Source organism: Amphiura filiformis, chromosome 16 (assembly GCF_039555335.1).
Source record: "Amphiura filiformis chromosome 16, Afil_fr2py, whole genome shotgun sequence".
In the NCBI taxonomy this organism is placed as follows: domain Eukaryota; kingdom Metazoa; phylum Echinodermata; class Ophiuroidea; order Amphilepidida; family Amphiuridae; genus Amphiura; species Amphiura filiformis.
In genome coordinates this window covers 60,578,006-60,590,932 of record NC_092643.1, presented here as the reverse complement: position 1 = coordinate 60,590,932, position 12,927 = coordinate 60,578,006, and the positions used below count along the sequence as shown (strand labels likewise).

Here is a 12,927-nt window from a genome sequence, read left to right as displayed (position 1 = left end):
AATTGTGTGACCCCACCACGCTCCTAGCTACAGATGCCTATGCTGGTGTGTTTACTATAGATATAAAATTTCAAATCCTTGAATATATCTTGTTGTTTTTGCTATTTGAAAACAACTTTTGTAAGGCTTGCACATGAATATATGGGTTGAAAGAATGTGATAACCTTTTATTCTGCATATTGAATTCCCCACTTGCATCTTGAAAACAAAAGCTGGCAAAAAATATTGAATTTCCTTGAGTTAGAAATGTTGAAGAACTGCCCACCAAAAATAGCTTGCTCCCCTCTCAGCCTGCCAAGAGTTGTGTTGTAGGCCCTACTTTGAAATAACAACTGCTGGCAGCTGCACGTTTTAATTCATTCAATTGAAATTTTTACTGTAGGCAACCCTTGCTCTAAAAGATACAGCTTGATTCATCAAAATAACTGTTTATCACCCAAATTTGAACAAAATATTTAAAACAAACATCGGAAAAAATCTACCAAAAGCGGTAGCTTTCAACTCTAGCTTTTGATTTTGATTTTTGCATTCGAGTTTTGTTATTTGGAAGTGCAGCTTTAAAAACAATTTTGATGCGATCAGTCGATCACCCTTTGTCATGCTTCATCAATTTCTACTACTACTAATACCAGTGGGCTATATTTATAATCTATCTCAACATGAAATGACAAAATTTTTGGCCTGGTGTCCGAGAAAAAAGTGTGCAGCGCCCTCTTGTGTCATCATACCTTATCATTGTGGAAGGAGTGGATTCGAGTACAAAATCCTTCAAAGTAGTCCTTTTCTAGCATGTTGCTATGATTATGGTGTCTAAATATATGTTAATGAGCTCAAACTACTGACCTAATTTTGAAAGTTGCATGAAAACTGGACATTAGGTTTTCTTAAAAATGGACATTTTGGGTCAAAATTGAGCATGTTTTTAAGTTAATAGCTATGAAGATGATCAGTAACTGCTCAAGATATTTGAACCTTTTCACAGTTAGTTTATCCGTAGCACTCGTTTGAATGTTCTTTCGATACTGCTATACAAATACATGGGGGTCAATGACCTTTTATCTTGTACAATCCAATGGTGGTATCCAAATGAACGTTCTGATGAGCGTTGCGGACAAACTACTTCTGCTAAAAAACTTCGCATACACGTAAACATTAAACACGAAAGGAAGAAAATTTACTGCGAAATCTTGAAAAAGCCCTCACGTTCAATTTTGACCCAAAATGGCAATTTGTGAGAAAACGTAATGTCCGATTTTCATGAAACTTTCAAAATTAGGTAGCTCTAGCTCATTTAAATATATTTAGACACCAAAATCATAGCAATATGCCAGAAAAGGAGTACTATGAAGGATTTTGTAGTCAAATAAGGTATGGTGACACAAGAGGGCTTTTGAGGACTTGTTCTCAAGTTGTAGTAGTGGCGTACCGTGGCCGCCCCAACCCCGGGGGGCTGAAGAAAATTCAATTTTGCCGCCCCTTCCTCAACAGCCCGAAAAGGTTGACCCAATTTTTTTCTCGGTCGATTGAAAAAATGAAGAGCAAAAAAAACAAAACAAAAAAAAAAAAAAAAAAAAAGCGTTTCAGACGCTAGCGCCTTAAAGCGCTACATTTTTATGTATAGTACCATTTTTTCAAAATTGTTTATGCTTTATCAAATTTTTCCGTCCTTTTTATTTACTAATTCTTTTTGCAGCCTTTGTTTTTTGCCGCCCTGTTTTTGCCGCCCCTTCTTCTTCCGCCGCCCCCTGCTTTTACTCCGGGAGCTGGCGCCCCCAAAATATGCGCATGTGTAGGTACAATGTATTCCCGTAGGGTGCCTCCAGGGTTTTATTTTGGCAAGTTTGCATTAGTACATGTATATCTAGTAAAATACTCACAAAAGAAACCTGTGTCACTTTATGTATGTCACCTGTGATTGCTCCACTTAATCTATGCATCAGCTGTTGTCCAAAGAAATATTTAAAAAGATGATTTTTGAGTGGTTTTTATGAGCATTGAAAAGTCGAAGTCGACTACATGTATGTACATGTGAATCTGGTGATGAATGCACGCTAAATCGCGGCGCCACATACGGTACACATAGCTCCTTAGCTCATGGTCGGTGCAGTGAGTTCCAATTATTGGAACTACATTGTAGTTTTAGTGTACATTTCTATCCACTGCAAACCCAAAGTGTCTATATTTCAGCAAAATGTCTGGAATTGGTTTGGCAGTAACAATGAGGGATTTATCTACTAAATATAAACACAAATTTAGACCACTATTCGGGCAGTATACCTCAAATGTTGTCTGATAAATAGACTGAATATTAGACACTAAGCACAAAACAGCATTGGGTGCATTTTACACATGGATGGTTCTGGAATAAGAATCAAACATGGGTATCATTATGGGCTCTTACAAATCAGTGAAAAGAAGCAATTTTCCAGTTCAATGGTGCATCATTTGAACAGTATAGTTTTACAACAATCAACATTGAATAATAGTTGATGTGAAATTTTTACAATGAAATTGTGTTTTAGAGACAAGTTTTCCTGTCTCAGAGCATGACCTTGCATTGAAACAGTACAGAAAACTTTGCTTGCTTGTCCTCCACACTTGACTGATTTCACTTAGTTTGACCTATGACCTACCATGAAAGGGCCTTGTATACATTGTAGACGTCAATGGCAATCACAAGTGCGGGGTGCCTTGGCATGGTTGAATTCGCTCCCGCGTTACTCACACACAGTCGCACACGTGCACGCTGGCATACATGATGTAGGTATGCCAGGTGAATTCAAATTTGCCATCAAACTGCATCATTTTATATATCAAATTAAAGCCCTTGAGTAAAGAAAGCCAACACTGAAAACCTTTTTGTCATAGCACTTTCCGTAGCAAAGTTACATCTTGTCAAAGATTGACTTTCATCAAAAAAGATTCTGCTGGCAAAATTCCCCAAAACAGCATTACGGGGTGTTTCTAGATCTTAGTCTCATGACGATAGCACCTTTTTTTTAATTTGACTTCTATCAAAATCTCTCCGAAATTCCATGTCTGAGTCTCTCATCACCAAAAAAATCATATATTTGGGTCAAGTGAAGTATAGACAACATATTTAGGAAGGTTTCCTTCTTAAAAAGCTTCTTTTAAATTTCAATGTAAATTTGTATTGCCGGTTTAGGCCATTTTGACTGACTAGCAAATGTGTTAACTGAGGTTTCCCTGTCATACATGTACCTACATGATGCTCATCGCAGTGTACGCAAAAAAAATGTCATGCAATTTCAGGCTGTGTTCATTCAATAGAAAGTTCAAGTACATAGTCATGATACTGATATAGTATATAGTATATATATATGTCTACTATAATGGAATAAAATGATTCATTGAATGAATAGCATGTGGGAATAACTTCAACAAGTCAAGTCGTCAACAGTCAGCGATAAATATGAACAAATTCATGAATTATATTCACATGCTTCCTTAAAGTTAAACTGGAAAAAAAACATACGGTACTTATCATGCTTATCATGTACTGCTTATATTTATCATCTATATGTAGGTATGACAGGGAAACCTCAGTCAGTCAAAATGGCCTAAACCGGCAATACAAATTTACATTGAAATTTAAAAGAAGCTTTTTAAGAAGGAAACCTTCCTAAATATGTTGTCTATACTTCACTTGACCCAAATATATGATTTTTTTTGGTGATGAGAGACTCGCACATGGAATTTCAGAGAGATTTTGATAGCAGTTCAAATAAAAAAGGTGCTATCGACCGTCATGAGACTAAGATCTAGAAACACCCCCGTAATGCTGTTTTGGGGAATTTTGCTAGCAGAATAAAAATGAAAGTCAATCTTTGACAAGATGTAACTTTGCTACGGAAAGTGCTATGACAAAAAGGTTTTCAGTGTTGGCTTTCTTTACTCAAGGGCTGTAATTTGATACATAAAATGATGCAGTTTGATGGCAAATTTGAATTCACCTGGCATACCTACTATTAGACTAATTCCAATCAGCCGTCTACACTTCGCATGTACTGCGTATGCTTCGTAGTGACGACTGATTATCTTACAGTCCATATCATGACGGACTTCTGAAAACTATTCAATGCGACTTTGGTTGTGCGCCCAGTAGGCGCGACTGACTAGCGGCGCCAGATACCATGTATACCGCGTCGCTGTACCGCGCCCGCTGTGACAAGATCGCGCTCTGAACTTCTAAAACAACAAACTCGGTCAAAAGGTCAATTTGGACACAACTGCGCACGCTCTATGCCACAGGAATCCTGTTGCAAAATCCGTCACTTTTTTTCACGTAGTTTTCTCAGTCGTCAATCCAGATGGTTGACGACTGAGGGCAGCAGTCTAACCTACTATAGACAAGCGGCTAGGGGACGCAGGGGTAACCTTGTCAATCAATGGTTATTCTATTGTCCACCAAAGTTAAGCTTATGATATCACCAATATGTTTATATGAATTATATCCATGATCAATCCAATCGATAGGCAATTATCCCCAGAGGACCACTGTGCGAAATTGACCAAGTTTAACGTGTGCGCATAAATCTGCATGGAATAAAAGTTAAATAATTATAAAAAATTACAATTTGAAATGAAATAAAAATTTATAATAATGAAAAATCATCACAATGTTATAATAATGATAAAAATAATAACTTTTATGTTAAATCATTGACCATTTATAATATAAAGCTACCAAGTAATCTACATTTTAATGTGAAGGTCTGAAAGGCAATCCCGGCAAACACAAAACATTTTTGGGTTTTCGGTTTTCGGTTTTGGTAAAAACGTTTTAATAATAAATGTCGGGTTAAATAAAGGTCATGAAAACATTTTAAAACGTTTTGTATGGAAACACACTACAAAAATATTTTTTTAAATGTTTTCAAAATGTTATTGAAAAATATTTTCTGCAAACATTTTTTGCCAAATATTTTGTCACCACTTAAATAATGATATGTTTGAGAATATTTGCAGTAAGTTATCAAAAAATGTTTTTTAATGTTATGAAAGTTTTATTCCCTTTATATACCCTTTATATAACCCGACATTTAAATATTTTCTGGTAAACTTTTTTAACCTTTTGCGAATGATGTCGAAAACTCGAAAAAAAATTGTGTTTTCTGGGTAATTGAACATATTATAAATTCAAAATTGAATAACACAATATATAAATAATAACAAAAATAATATTGCAAAACTATAATAATAATAAATATGTAGGCCTATTAGGCCTATACTCAAGACGCATTCCTATATTTGTATTGAGAATTATTAAAGTAGGCCTACTTAGTTTTAACCAAATAAAAAAAAAAACACAAAGCGCATTTTAATATAACATTTTTAGAATTGGTAATTTGTATTTGTATTCAAGTTAGGCCTACATTTTATGACAATCTATATTCATGCTGTTCGTGCGGATATTTATAATGTATAACGTTACGAATTCATATTTAGGCCTATGCTAATGATAAAAAAAAATGTTTTAATTTCTTTAATAAAAGAAATCTTATATGCCTTATATTCTTATAATATTATCATTATTTTGTTTATATTTTTATCATTGTTTTTTTTTTTTTAATCGTAATCATAAAGAAAAAATTAAGTCATGACAACTTGTTGTTGAGTGCTGAATCCAGGTACCTGGCTGAATCACCTCGTAAAGTATTAAAGTCTTGCGCCCGTAGCTTAATTCCATGATCTTGATCCTACTTTTATCGATATACATCGATCACTTATCGGATTAAGTATTGAACACAATAGATGAAGTATTTGATTGACAAGGTTACCCCTGCGTCCCCTAGCCGCTTGTTAGGGAGTGTTCATTAATACTTTGGTAGGGGGCTGGTCTACCTCAAATTTTTCACTCGAAAACTTTTTGACCCCCCTCGATGGACCGCTAAACTTTTTGACCCCCTCTTTTGACAGACAAAACTTTTTGACCCCCCATTATCGTATAACAAACATACTAGTGTTGTTTCCAGTGGTGTGGTATCTGGGTCACATGTCATTGAGGGAGGCAAATGTTTGAAACATTCCCGGTGGGACAATTGCGCATGAAATACAAGCACAAGGAAATGTTCATTTTATACTTAATTTAGATTTGTCCCAAATCAGGGTGTTTATCTGATTTTACAGGGATAAATGAAATAGAGGTCGGATTTATTTGGAGGTTCATAGGTGCATAATTTAGATCCGTGGCTATGATAGTACTGTACAAATGCGGGTGAACCGCCCAAAAAATTTGGCCATATTGAAGCTTGAATGGTCAAATATTGTTAAAATTAGAACTAATTTATGCAAAAAGCTAAAATGGTCAAATATGAGATTAATTTGGTCACGCAAATGTACACAGGTATCAGTTTTGGCCCCCAAAGACTGTGGTACCTGGGCCTGGGCCCACTCTGCCTATGGTAAATCTACCCATGGGCCTTTGTGTACAAAATCATTTTGCAATGAGAAATAGTAAACTGAACATGCTGAAGTGTGCAGTTTACGTGCAAAGAAATCCAATTTATTTGCAATATTTTCTTGATTTAGTTGTATTTGATCAGATTGGTACATAATCATACTGATTTGTGGCCTACTTTGAAGAGATATAAAATTTTATGATAAAAAGTGCCAGTATTTCTTAGACCAACCCAGATGTTGCATGTTGCTGATCATCTTGAATGTTATATTAATTAATAGATATGTATACACTATAGTGCCATCATTTTTTCAAACAAAAAGCACTGAAAACGAAAACTTGCCCATGTTAAAAGTGATATAGAGGGTCTCAATGCGCGCGAAGCGCGAGAAAATTTTGGGTTTTAAAGAGGAAAACTTTTTGGCCCCTTTTCTACCACCTAAAACTTTTGGTCCCCCCCTCTTTTAAGGTCCAAAACTTTTTTGGCCCCCCCTCCCTTTTTACCAGCCCCCCCACCAAAGTATTTCTGAACACTCCCTTACTATAGTATCCCGGTATAGTATATGATCATTTATATATCATCATCATGATCATGTATCATAAATGCTTACCCTCTTCGTGTGATTCCTTGTTGAATGTTGGAGAGTATCCAGAAAGAAGAAGAAGAAGAAACTTTTATCCTTTTCACGATCGTGTAGGAGTCGTCATTCATGCATTAAAAACTTAAAGCTTTGTTTGATATCTGGAAATATCAACCCTGCATCAATCAAGGTCAAGGAACTTGTTGTCTTGTTCACTAATTGGTGACGGGCTGTAATTAGATAGGTCAGGTAGACCGGATCCGGAAGTGCGGTCAATCATTGACATAGGACAAACGCACGGCGCATGCGCGGCCCGGGATCTTTAAACAAACCGGAAATGTCACTTTTTGATGTAAACAGAGTTCGTACATGGAAACTATATGCTGAAATTTCACCTTTTCCCTGTCTATAAATAACGCGATCGGATAAAACTAACTTGACGAATATAATCACTACAGTCATGACTTTTATCAGCATTAATGGTTTGGCTTGGTTTGAAAAAATAATATCGAAAAACATCGTTTTACATGCCGCCTTCATGTCAAAAAAATGAACGTAAATTTTCTCGTAATTTTAGTATAAAAATGTTACCAAAACCATGCCAATAGCAAGCTGAGTTTTTCATTTTAAGACCTGAAATTTAGAAATAATGTTTGGAGGGATGTTTTCTTATTAAAAACTTTTGAGACGGAGGATTGGTTCACTGAAAGTGAAGTTACAAAGCAAAATATGGCGGGCAAGACCTGCGAACAGTGCAATGATTTGCCTTCAATTGTACAGGTAAGCTTAAAACTGGGACCGTTCACAAACAAACACTTGTTCAAGGGGGCCTGATGCCAAAACATTTCATCACAAAATTCCCCCCCTTTTCGGATCTCAAAATTTCAGCCTCCCCCCTTTTTGACATGAAAATTATGGGTCAACCCCTAAACACAATTTTCTCAGGAACATTTGTGGTCAAGTTTTTCAGGGCCCCCCTTAGGAGGGTCAAAACTTTTAAGGGCCCCCATTTTACATCAGGTCCCCCCTAACAAGTGTTTATGAACGGTCCCTATAATAATCTTATGAATTAAGTATTTGAAACCTGTTCAGTATTTTGGTACAGCAGCTCTATCCAGAGCAGGATTCAGTTAATATTGGGCCAGATGGGCCCGGGCCCAGGTCCCCCAAATTGCACTGCACCCTTGGGGTGGTGAATTATAGGGAAGATTTTTTGGCAGGCCAATAGGTGGGCAAGCATTTTTGGCAGGTCGAAATGGGGGGTCAAGCGATTTTTGGCTTACACCCTAAAAAGTGTATGAAAAGGTACACATTCAAATGCAAATGCAATTTCCAGCTCACTGCGCTCGTACTAGGCCTATGATAAGACAATTTAAGGTTCCCCAAAATCTTGCATGTGTAAGGGGGGGGGCAAAGATTTTTTTTGCACGACAAAAGGGGGAAGGTTTTGGCACGTCAAAAGGGGGCAAAGATTTTGCCATGGCCAAGGGGGGGCAAGCAGCCAAAATTCTGCTTGTGTTGACGGTTTCTTGCACACTGTCACTGGCCCTTCAAATAGCGTAGACCTATCGAAACAAAATATGCCCGTCCTCCTGAAAATCTTTCCAACGCCACTCAATCTTATATGGAAACCAAAACTTGACCACTTGAGTGCACAGGGGTTGCAATGAGTTTTGAAAATTTATACAGGCTTGGCGTGCTACAAATCACACTTCTACTAGAAATGTTAAGGTAATTAAAGTCTGTAAGAAATTTAGAAATTTAAGCTGTGCTATAAATCGCACTCGGGCAGGTGAATTAAGATGTGTGATCACACTGGCGTGCCTTAAAACTCACGGTGAGGGGCCCAAAAAAGGTAACTCCGGCCCTGAGCCCCGGGAAGGGGAGGCACACCAACTTTGGAGGTGATGTGTATGTAGGGCTATTAAGACCCCCCTTTTCAGCGTCGCTGTCACCCAAAGACCCCATACCGGGTATTTGTTTTCGAACACATGCCCTGTCACCTAAAGACCCCCTATTTTTCCATTTGATCTGTCACCCAAAGACCCTTAAATTTTTCAATTTGAACAGCAACTTGGCATTTAGGCAAAATCACCCAGTCAGTACTCTTTCCCCCCAGTCAAAACCCAAAATTACAAAAATTACCACTTTTTGCAGTAGTTTTTTTTACAGGTGTAAAATATATGTTTTTACAGGTGAAAATTTCAAAAAAGAAATTAAAATCATGGAAAAATTTCAAGAAAAAAAACCCTTTGAATTCTGCACCTTGAAGATGAATTTTTAGCAATAGATAAAATGACATGATAGAGGCACTGGTAATTTAATTGTAATCATAAAAAAGTGAGAAGAATTAGTATATATAGTAAAACAGTCAATTTAAGGAAGAAATTAACTTAAATTGATCATTGAACTGAAATTGATTAAATCAGTGACTTAAAAAAAATCATTTGATTTTAAATCATGAAAATGATTTAAATCTTGATTTAAATCAATTGAATCAAGCTAACCCTGCAGGGATACAATGTAAAATTTAAAACCAACTCAGTAGTACTCCAACCTTCACTGATCCAACTTGGAATTAGCAGATTGGCTTGCAGACAATTTTCCCCTCAATTCAATTGGGTGTGGTCTGTGCCCCAGGCACTTTTATAATATGTTTTAATGTTCACCTTTTTAAATTGTGTAACATAATATGTTTATCTATATGTCCCTCCCCAACATTTGTATCTCAAACTCACACACACAAGTATGTGAAAGCCATTTTAGCACATAGCCCTACAGTGAGGTAAACAAGAATTGAAATTCTTGTTGTAGCCCACACAGTTAAAAAGATCTCATGTGCTATTTTTACTTACTTGTAGCACTATATGCAGTGCCTTTTGTACAAGCCCTTTAAAAAAAAAGTTATACATACATACATACACCCACCCATAAAACACACCCAGTAGTACTTAGCTTAGCTTGTTTTTCTAGAAAACAATGGGGGAAAAAAGGAGCATAGCACATAGCTTTTGCACAAAATATTTTTGGTGCAAGTGAAGTACAAAAAATAAAATTAAGTTAAAAAGTTTTTTTAATGTATTGATGGGACAGGGGGAAATTTTGAAAATGTATTTTCCTTTCACTGCCTACATGTGCATAAGTCTGGTTCTTACTCCACATCACAGCGCGATGCGATGCTATAAACACTGAAATCTGAGCCAGGGTTTTACAAGCTTGGCGGTAAAAATTCTCATCGCGCGGTGGAAATTTTGTTCCGCGATGGAGATGGATTTTGTTCAACTTTATAGCATCGCGCTGCGATATCGCAGCCGTGCACGCCTGTAATTGGCTGCTGATGGGAGGGGGGCATATTGAGGACTACCAATTAATGCTACAGTGGAAACTCATTAACACAAAGTTGTGCGGAATTCAAATTTTACTTCTTGTTATCAGGAGTTTGTGTTATCCAGTTCTAATAACATGTGATTGAAACGAGTTGCCACTGTATCTTTACTGCTGACAGGGGCATATTGAAGAGTGTTGGAAACATGGCAGGACCTTGGGCAAGTGTAGTGAAAATTATTACAGGCCAATATACACCAACCTACAGGTGATGAGGTTGGTTTTTTTTTTTTTTTGGGGGGGGAGGCAAGTCCATGTTGAGGGGTGGGACAAAGTTAGTGTTCAAAACTGACAAACAAAACTGCATTGGGGTTACCAAATCTATACGGTACACATGGTGGATGTCCTTAAGCTCCCACAAAGGGATTGTAGATTTCAAATGTAGTCACCCATTTAGGGTTCCCTTTTGAAATTCACACTCCCTGTGTGGAAGATTAAGGTCATGTCTTCCATAGGGGGTACTGGTGTATGAACTGGAATAGCCCATACGATTACTTGGTTTTAAGATTAATATAATCCTCCGGTACCATGTTGAATGCAACTTGGTTTCATTGTGTGACTTGTGACCCTGTGAATAGCACACGACCCTTGTTCAGTTCATCATGTCATATTAAAGCTATCAAACCAATTATTGTAGTGCAGGATAACAATAATATGTAGAGCCTGTTATATTGCGGAGTTAATTTTGAGCAGACAGCTAGAGAACTGTATAGTCTACGACAGCACTTGGATGGTTTTTTTGGAAGCTTAAAAAAAAGGTTACTTGAGACTCCTTTACCGCTGAATGGCGAGCAAACATGCCACCCCTTAACGCTGAAAAGTTTTGGCAACACTACTTCAGTCCAGTTTCAAGTCCAAGTCCATGGATGGCTCAAGCTCTACAGCACTGCTAGTGATGCCCCTGTCAGACTTTCAATCAAGGCTTATCAATGGTTCATACGCCATGCCGCTTGCCACAGCGGCAAGACATATCAACCAATGGCAAACCTTGATTGTGTCCGTTTGTCTTACATTATGTGTGCACCACGCTGCTCAGCGGCATGGTAGAAAACCAGCATTAGGCCTATAAATTGCTGTGTGCATCCATGGGTTTTTTCTCCCAAGCAGTGTATGGAGGATCATCCTGCCACTTTGTTTATGTTGTCATATGGCAATGCAAGTGACTTTAATTTTGTGCTTCTCTTGTTGTATTGAATCAGTGGAATTGTACAATTGTGTGTAAGGGGCTGTGCAATAAAGTATGGGGGTAATTTTTTAAATTGCTTCCCCCCCCCCTCTTTGGCCTGCCAACAAACATTGCTTCCCCCAATCTTGGCCTGCCAAAATAAAATCTTTGCAGCCCCCCCCCCCCAATTTGCACTGCTCAATTTGCAAACTTTAACAGGCTGTCATATTCCTCGAAGGGGGTCCCAAATATAGGTGGGGTCATAAAATTGTTGATGACCACAATGTAGGGAGTCACAAGATGACCACAAATAGTGTGTTTATTTTATTCAAAAAGACTAATTTCAATACAATTTTAGCCTGTTTAGGGGATAGGTGTTGGTGGTGTGGGGGGTCATAAAATTTTTGTTCCCGAAATACAGGTGGTTGTAATTTTATTAATGCCGACCTTTTAAAAAAAAGTTTGGGACCCCCTTCCGAAGAAAATGATAGCCCCTAAATGTGCTAGAATATGATGGGAGTGTAGCGAGCAGGAAATTTGCATATTTAATATTTCTGCAAGTGTTTTCCAAAAGGTGCCAGTACATATGTGCTAAAATTGCTTCCCTCCCCAACCCCTCTCGTCCTGCCAAAATTGCTTGTGCCCCTTCTCAGCTTGCTAAAAATCTTATCCCCCCAATTTTACCCTCCCGAGGGCTCGCCTCATAATTATTGTAGGCCTACATAGCTCATATAATACACCATAGGCCTACAATATCTCCAAGGACTCAAAGATGCAAACTTGACATTCAAACTTATTGAAAATGGAGAAAAAATTTTATTTATTTGTTTATTTTCTCGGCTTGCCAAAAATCTCCCCACCCTCCAATTTTACCCTCCTGAGGGCTCATAATTTATATTGTACAGACCCACAGACCCGCAGCCTCAAAGATGCAAACTTGGCATTCAAACTTATTGAAATGGAGCCTTGGAGGCTTGCCAAAAATCTTTAACCCTAATTTTACTTTCCAATCCAAGGGCTCATAATTACTGTACAGACCCGTATATATAAAATAGGCCTACAATATCTCCAATGACAATGTCCGACTGCCCAGACTGAGTCAAATAGGCAAACTTTTGACTTCAAACCTATGTGCTATTGAAAATGGAGAAAAATGTAAAATGCACTGAATTTATTCACATTTTGCAAGATACAAAGTCATGTAAATAAAAAAAAATCTATGAGTAAACAGGGTCCTTATAAAATTTGAAGCTTCACTACAAGCTACTACATTTAGATACATTTTGAATTTGTGAGACGTTTTAAGCTTACCTACTGTGCACTGAGCAAATACGGGTCGTTTTGGGAAAATCATGCCCGGCCGTATTTTGCTTTGT

At 37.5% G+C, this 12,927-nt stretch overlaps 2 protein-coding genes across 2 annotated transcripts in view; one reads left to right on the top strand and one right to left on the bottom strand.

Moving 5' to 3' along the window:
* LOC140136288 (uncharacterized) overlaps nucleotides 1–7,183 on the bottom strand; it is a 33,397-nt gene extending 26,214 nt beyond the window's left edge. The window contains exon 1 of the mRNA XM_072158014.1: nucleotides 7,033–7,183. The gene's annotated coding sequence lies outside the window, so the exon portion shown is untranslated. The remainder of the gene's footprint in view (nucleotides 1–7,032) is intronic.
* Nucleotides 7,184–7,228: 45 nt separating this feature from the next.
* Nucleotides 7,229–12,927, top strand: part of LOC140136286 (uncharacterized) — a 29,504-nt gene continuing 23,805 nt past the window's right edge. Inside the window, exon 1 of the mRNA XM_072158013.1 lies at nucleotides 7,229–7,273. The gene's annotated coding sequence lies outside the window, so the exon portion shown is untranslated. The remainder of the gene's footprint in view (nucleotides 7,274–12,927) is intronic.